This window comes from Diadema antillarum, unplaced genomic scaffold (assembly GCF_040938485.1).
Source record: "Diadema antillarum isolate AM-2024a unplaced genomic scaffold, OU_Dant_1.0 seq00000312_RagTag, whole genome shotgun sequence".
NCBI lineage: Eukaryota > Metazoa > Echinodermata > Echinoidea > Diadematoida > Diadematidae > Diadema > Diadema antillarum.
This window is the reverse complement of record NW_027271332.1, coordinates 529,239-537,693: the sequence shown is the minus strand read 5'-3', so window position 1 is coordinate 537,693 and position 8,455 is coordinate 529,239.

Genomic DNA, 8,455 nt, shown 5'->3' with positions numbered 1-8,455 from the left:
TTTGGGCTGGTTGTGTTAACTTCTGTGAGTACGGACTGTCTTACAGAGACCAGCACTGGCTCTTTAGAAACTCACATCACTCCTATGTCTTGGGTATTTATTTCAATAAATCTATGAGCCATAAGGCATGGCTCGACACTAACTTTTTTGTTTGGTGGCCCGATGGGGCCACCAAAATCCTAAATTTCAAATTTTTGGTGGCCCGAGAGAAAAATGTGGTGTCCTGAAAAAAAAACAATAAAAAACATTAAAAGTCCTTTTTTTTAATGAGTCAAATATTTAAGATTTATGATAGTAAGAATTAGAAGTTGGACATATCTACTCATAAATAAACTTCAACAAACTTGCAACACTCACTCTCAGGCATGCATTCAGTCCTTTTCATCCATCCTTTGAACAAATTTAACTGCTAATTTCCGGCGCAAAAAGTTACGAATTTATTGACATACTTTTCAAAAAATTTTGGTGGCCGGAGGCGGGCCACCAAATTTGCCTTTTTTTGAAATTTGATGGCCCGACTTTCATTTTTGGTGGCCCTGGGCCACCGGGCCGCCGTTAGTGTCGAGCCCTGCATAAGGATACGCGTTGAAAACTTAAGTTCTTGCCTAGCCAGTTCATCATCTAACAAGCCTATCACTCCTATGTCATGGGTATTTATTTCAATAAATCTATGAGCCATAAGGATACGTGTTGAAAACTAAAGTTCTTGCCTAGCCAGTTCATCATCTAACAAGCCCGTCCCACTGTAGTGTTTGTGAGGGGGTAAAACCCAGGGAAGGTTGATCAAGGCAATGGGGCTACATGGTTCATTAAGCTCAACACCCAGGGATATTTTCCTTTTTTGTAGTGATATTCATTTTTTCCCTTCCAGTTTACGGAGTAAATCCCCCTGTGTTTAAAAGATCCATATTTCTTCGTTTTGTGTCAAGTCGATTTATCAAATGGACAAAGTTGTCATAAAGGTAAGCCTTCAGTCCCACACATGTATTAATGTGTTATGTCTGCAAAGGTGAGTGCCGGTAATTGCATTTAACTGAGGGCATTAATTCCCACTAAGAGAGCTATCCAGTACTACTGTACACCCTGATAGTCTGTTATCATTTGCATTGATTCATTTCTGTTGTATGGGTATCATCTGCATGTCTTGTATCATAACCAAAGACACTTGAAAAGGTGCATTTACTTTCCATTGAAAATACAAACTATTGATCATTCCATTGAGTTTTCTGTGGCAGAATATAAACATGGAGACATAAAAATATACAAAAGCAAATTCATCAGAACTCTGCCGTGTTTTCAATTACTTCAACTAATCCTTGATGATGCTGTGAGTGAAAAGTGCCTTTCTCTTCAGACGCTTTGTGCATGTGTGTGTGTCCTGTGTTGGGATGGGTCTATAGACTGCTGGGGAGGGTGTGCCTTGGGTCCACTTTGTCTTGCATAGAGTTGACACCATGTCATTTCATGACGATGAAAAAGAAAAGTTGATTTCAAAATGGTAATTCATGTTCTTTGAACCAAAAGTGTCATCAAATCTTGAAAATAGAGGAAATGTATGTATTGTGTAGGTTTTCTTCCATTATCGTAATTACCTAAATTTGGTTGATTGCTGCGAGATTTCTTTAAATCCACAATTGCATGTGCTTCTGATCATGACTACCAATGAACACATGATATTACATGAATAGAGCCAATTCTTGTAGTTTTGTTGAGTCGTCGTAGCCGTCACTGTCATTGCCATATGCATTTTTCACTTATTTTCTGCTAATCAAACATTATCTGCCTTTTAAAGCGATGTCTTCAACATTTTCAGAATTGACAGATTACAGATTTTTATAGACAGTACATGTATTTCATTGTTAGGAGTTACAGTTATTGTACGTGGAGAATTTCTGTAAGCTGATGTTTAATAGACATTTGCTGTATGTCAGAAATATAATTAATTATACAATTGTATATCTTTGGCTATGTTTGTTGTTGAAAAGGTACATTGATCGCATACGTGTGAAGTATGTCAATATCCATTTACACTGCATTACCCATTTTGTATGCATCTACATGTGAAATATACAGCAATTTTCCTTTGTTTATTGCTATTGTAGTCCTGTTTTGCTCATGTTGAGTAGGTATAACAACTGTTCTCATTTCATGTGCAAATAACAATAATTCATAACTGAGCAATCCTGTGTTGCATTGTTTGAATTGAAGTGAACAACTTCCATCATCATTTTTATGCCGTAGCATTGCAAATTTACAGCTTTTTGTTGCCATATACAATGCAAATGTACGATGTATTCCTCAATTTTGCTTGCATTTGTTTAGCATCTCAGATTTTCTAGGTGGATAAAGTTATTGTTAGATATAATGATGTAACTTTTTTTTTGCACTTCTGAAATAATCTCATACAGGTTTTCCTTCTTCAATGCTATCTCAATAATAATTTTCTGACACCATAACATAATAAGCTTATTTTTAACACACGAGATATGTTACTTTGCCAATATGTATTGTAAAACAGTGTTAATTGGTAGAAAGTCCATAAAAGAATTGAAGTATAATGGTATAAAGAGCACTGTCTGAATAAATTAAATGATTATACTCAATTTTTTTTCAGCACCTTTCTACCATGTCATGGTGTTCACACGAGCAATGGAACATGTTCACATTTACGTAGTGTTAGAAATCAGACCAAGGTGTATTTAATGATTTATGGTGATTATCAGGCTAAAATGAACAGAGAACTTTTAAGCCAGTTATTTATAACTATTTTAGGTATGAATTATGCATTGAACCAAAGGACAAGGGTGCTTTTTTGTGTGAATTTGTTGCCTCCGAGTTGTGATTTTCTCATAGGATTCAGGCTTGGTACACGTAGTACAGTGTACCTTTAAATAAGCCATGAGCACATCTGTGAAGTGCGACCCCACCATTGAATTTTAGCATTAAAAGAAGCTAGTAGAAATATGAATGCATTCTCTGCCTTTTGGGCATTTCTGTCACTTTGGCATTTCTGTCTGACCATTCTATTGTAATTGGCCATTTCATGTTTTTTCGATGGTGTAGTCCAACTTTTGATTTTGCCGCATTTGCCACCCATAGACAAATTTATAGCGTAAAGTGATATTAGGGGGCTTTAGATTTGCTGTGCGGACGCTTGAGACGACGCTTGAGCTGGACGTTCTCCTCTCCCCTGAGTCGTGCTGAAAAGTAGCTTTAGATTACGCTGGGACGCATCGCATAAAGAATAAAATGGCACCCCCATATGATCGGTGCATGAAGAAGCTCCCTACGTCGTGAATTGAGCGGACGTAAAAATAGCCCAGAACGCGTAGTGAAAAACTCAGACGACGCAAGCTAACAATAGATCGACTTGATGCACGCTTCTGCGCATACTCAGAACATTTTTTTTTTCCTCTGAACGTCCCCATCGTGAAAATCTAAAGCTCCCTTAATTTGGAGATCGTGATGCCACCTGAATATATCCGAATGTACACTTGTGCACGCTGAATGTGTCCTCATTCACAGTTTTTCCGAAGTTGTTATGTAAGATGGAACACTAATCGGTGTCAGATTGTGTTGTATTTCAAATATGTATGCTTTTCTCTTTCTAAGGGTCACGTAAGGTGATGAATATTGATTGATTAATAAAAAAAAAATAAAGGTTGTATATTTCTCACCAAATTGTTTTGTTGTTGCGTCATGGTCTAATTCTTCAATTTCAGTTGTCTGCAAGATTATACATGGCCAAATGACGAACATCCCCAACTACAAAGCATTCTTTCCAGCATCAACTGCACTCATTTCCTTCTGTATGTATTAGCAATGTCCTGCCCACACAATTCCATCACCAAAATGGTATTAAATAGCAGGAAATATTTGATCCCAGTTCTCAGTCTTCTGTCTTTTTCTGGAAAGTGAGGTTGTACTATGAAGATATATCTTAAAGACAATATTGATATTGGAACAATTCAGAACAAAAATAAAAGAAGAAAATCAAATCAAATCTTTAAAGGAAATCCCCCCCCCCAAAAAAAAAGCCTACAGTGTAACTGAATATGTTAAGTTTAAGGTCCTGACTAAACATTGAATTGTGGAATGTAGAAATTGTGAAGGTGCTTTGAAAAAGGCAGTGAGGTAACATTTGCCAGTTTTTCATTATCTCGATGATGATCTACAGTACAACATTGTGTGTTGGTGCATGCATGTGTTTGTATGTATGCGCATGTAGAAAACGGTTTGGTTTGTAGACCTTCAACTTTAACGTACATAATATACATATGTACATGTACACGTACATAATTAATGCACACACACACACACACACACACACACATACACACACACACACACACACACACACATGTATACATACGTAATGAAATTGGAGTATTCACTGTGTGTCCTGTCTGTCATCTATAGAAATCTTTCACTTCTGACAATAGAATGCTACAATGTATTATTGTAAAACACAATATATTTGCAGCATGGAATTTTTTCGAGTTACCGGTACCTCTAACATTCAATGCATATAGTGTAGACAAGAACTTTTGTGTGCATTTTAATTTTGCGAATCTTGGCTCTCGCCAAATTCGCAAAATTAAAATGCATGCGAACATTCCTTGTTTTACAGTATAGAAATAGTGAATGGTCATGAGTGTGATGGTACAAACTTCTGCACGAGGTGAAAGTAGACCTAAGTGCACCTCATCTTTCATCGAGTGCGAAATCTTGTTCCATTGCACGAGTAGGAACACCATACACTATTTGTTTTTTTACAACACCTTGGATGTCAACAGATGTGGTCCACACAGATCCTTGAATTTAGCACAGAAATGGCAACCATTTTCCTTGAAAGGCGACTGAGAAGCACAGTCACAGTCAATCAGCCATGTACACATACGTATGCAGAACTGATCAGTTGAAGTTGTTTGCAGTACTGAAATGCTACAGTCACACACGACCGGATTTCGAACCGGGTCCATAAGGAATTAAAACCGTATCGACCCAGTTCGAGCCGTAGAGACCCGCATTGACCCGCATCATAACCCGTGTCAATTACTGATGAATTCCGGGGGCAACGATACAGCGGCGAAATTTTTTGGGTCATGTTCAAAATTTTCTCACGGATTTCAATTCTGTATTGATATCCGAATTGACCCGGTTCGAACCGCATTGACTCGCATCGACCCGCAGCGTAAATTACTGTATGGACCCTTGCTGTATACCGCAATGCCTTCATGCAACAGATGATGACAAGGTTTACATCCGGGTCGGTACGGGTCGAAGCAGGTTGACATGGGTTGATATATAGGGGTCGAAAAGGATTCAGTTAAGGATTTAAAGCGGATTTTTATACGGTTCGATACGGGTCAATACGGGTCAAACCGGGTTGATAAGGAGTTAATACGGGTCGATACGGGTTTAATTCCTTATGGACCTGGTTCGAAATCCGGCCATGTGTGACTGTAGCATAAATTATCCTCCATTCCGGGACTAATCCGGCTCATTTTCACCCGGATCAAATCCGTTTTGTGACCCGGCCGTGTGTGACTGTAGCAAAAGACAAAATATACATATGCTTGTAAGTGGACTTGTAATTGCAGAGTGTGCGTGGCAAATGTTTGTTGTGACATCAGAGCCGTGCAATGGCACAAAAACTTTCAAGTCAATCGTGGGTTCTAACACGGGAGTCAATGACAATTGGTTACGTCAGCCATGCCATATCCGTTTTTGCTCACAAAAAAATTGCACAGCTGACAGAGATTGCGTGCGATGGTACTTTTAACTTAATGTCACATGATGAACAATCAACCAGTCGGATACCTACATTCTTTTTAGGTGTTGTATAATAAATCTCTGGTTAATTCCTTGCAACATCAACTGCACTTGAGTTTTGAGGGAGCGAAGCAGCGTTCAAGTTTTGCACGGTCAAACTTTCAGCACCTGTTACTGTTTATGGGGAAACCAAGACTTCATGGGTCCCCTGGAAGTACAATGTAATTCAAACCAAAACATTCCACTGATTCTCGTTCAGGTTTTTAAACATACCCTCAATAACCCCAAATTTGCATGTCATTGGTCAGTGACCTCCCTTTTAATCAAAGTTCCATCTGTGGATGGAAACATGATCTATCATATGGAGCTGTCGTGTCCCCTTGTTTATAAGCTGCTGCCGCAAGTGGGAGTGTTTAAAGGGATTGTATAGTTTGGGTTGAGACCTATCTTCAGGTTTATTTCATTTTTTTTGTGAGATAATGAGAAACCTCTTATGAAATATGAAAGAGCATGTAATTCCAAGAAGGATTCAATGTTTACTTGATGGAAATTGGTCTTGAAATGGCCGAGATATCAACAACAACAAAAAGTGATCCTCAAAATTGACAGGCCACGGCTTTTATGAGGATCTCTTTGTTTTACCTCGATTTTAGATATCTCAAGTCATTTCAAAACCGATTTTCATTAAATAAAATATTGATTCCCCTTAGAATTGTATGCTCTGTAGCATTTCATAGAGTGGTTTCTAAATATCTTGCAAAAAGTCCCAAGCTGAATCCTCACCTCAACCAGTACTCTACAGTCCCTTTAAAAGTGACTCCTACAATGAAACTGCCAAGCTTCCTGACCTTGCCAAGTTGGGTGAATGCCCTCGATGACATTACTGCAATTTTATGGGATGCTAAAATAGATTTTAAACCAAAACCACTCCATTCTTTATTGGGGGGGGGGGAGATTAGCATAGACAGGACCCCACTGCCCATCGCTCCCCCCCCCCCCAAAAAAAAAAAAAAAAAACAGAGAAAAACAAAAGAAAAACAAATGGCAACTACTAATAATTTTCAGGACTGAGAACGTTGCGATGTATATCAAATGGTTGGTTACAGTACATACATGTATCAATCAATCAATTACATGAGTAGTGATTGACCCCTTTCTTTTACCATCAATGCCAAAAAACAGAGAGAGAGAATAAAAGGAATTATTTATATCTCTGTTTAAAAAGCATTCTGAACAGGACACAGAGACAAAACATATTGCTCACTGATACATGTATGTAAACTGATCGAATGAGAATTTTATTTGCATTTTTCCTGGATCCACATAATTTCTTAACATTTCTCCCTGGGAGGGGAGTATGGAAAGCCACTGAAGAACAATAAATGGAGCAATTAAAAGCACCAATGATCCACTAACACATTAAAAGCGTCTAAAAAAAATTCCGGTCAACATAATCTCTGCTTGAATTACTGAGAATAAATAACTCTAGTGTCTCCTTACTCATTTAACTTAAAAGCTAATTTTGGCTAAAGAATCATGACATTTTGTGCATCATTCTGCAAGCTGTTTGTACATGTAATTACAAATCTAATTCCCAAATACACTTCTTCATTTTTACAAGTTAATACATATTTCTTTTCTTGCCATTGGCTATGTACAGGTTTACAATATGATATAGACATCAGAATTCTATAATGTCATATGTACAAGAGTTGATAAGTTAGGAAAGAAACTTGCATACTCGAGGACTTCCACACAGGGAATACAACTGGACGACAGATTAAAACTGACCCCAAAAAAGAAGAAAAAAAATTTGTCTCCTCTGCTTAAATAGATGTTCTCCACACGCAACAGTGAGTAGTACATAATGTATGTAAACATTCAAGGTACTAGAACCATTTTCATTACAGTTTCTTGAATTCTGCTCAAAGCTCGTTTTGTTCTTTGAATTGGATAGAAAAATAGTACTTTTTTCACATAAAAATGAATCTAAAATTCCTTAAAAACTGATAGACAACTAAACCAAGTACTTCTAATGCAAGGTTATCCCATAAGTAAGATATACATATATGTAAGGACCATACACTAGCTTTAAATGATTCCACTCCTTTTGCCCAGTTCCTTGAAGTGAAATAATGATACAAACTTCTTTATCAAACTGTGGTATCTAATCAAAGTTGCAATTCTCACACAAATGTACAAGGTTCGTTCTGAAATGTTAAATTTGTGACAAGTTCATTATTTCCCACAGTTAAATTAATACTCTCAATATTGCAATATGTGATATGAGAAGGCATCTCTATACTACCAGCTTACCCTCGTAGTCTGCACTGGCTGGCACCAGTGACAACAAAGTGACTTAGTTCAATGTGAACAAAAGAGGGAGCTATTTCATTTTGTACAAGAGATTCCTCATCCCAAATGAAGCATGATCACAAATTAGTGTGTTTTACTTCACACTGTGGGTCAAATTCTCTCTGACGATTCTCTTCAAGTGTGGAATCAATCATAAACTTGACAGTAAGTGAAATGGCTTTTTCTGCACTTTTAGTTGGCAGAAGACCGTGACACTGCAAGTTATTATAATATTACGTATCCCACTGTCCACTTTGTTTGTTGATTCATTGGTTTGCTTGCTCTGTTTTAATGATTAAAAATCCTATGCCTCAATACACTGTAT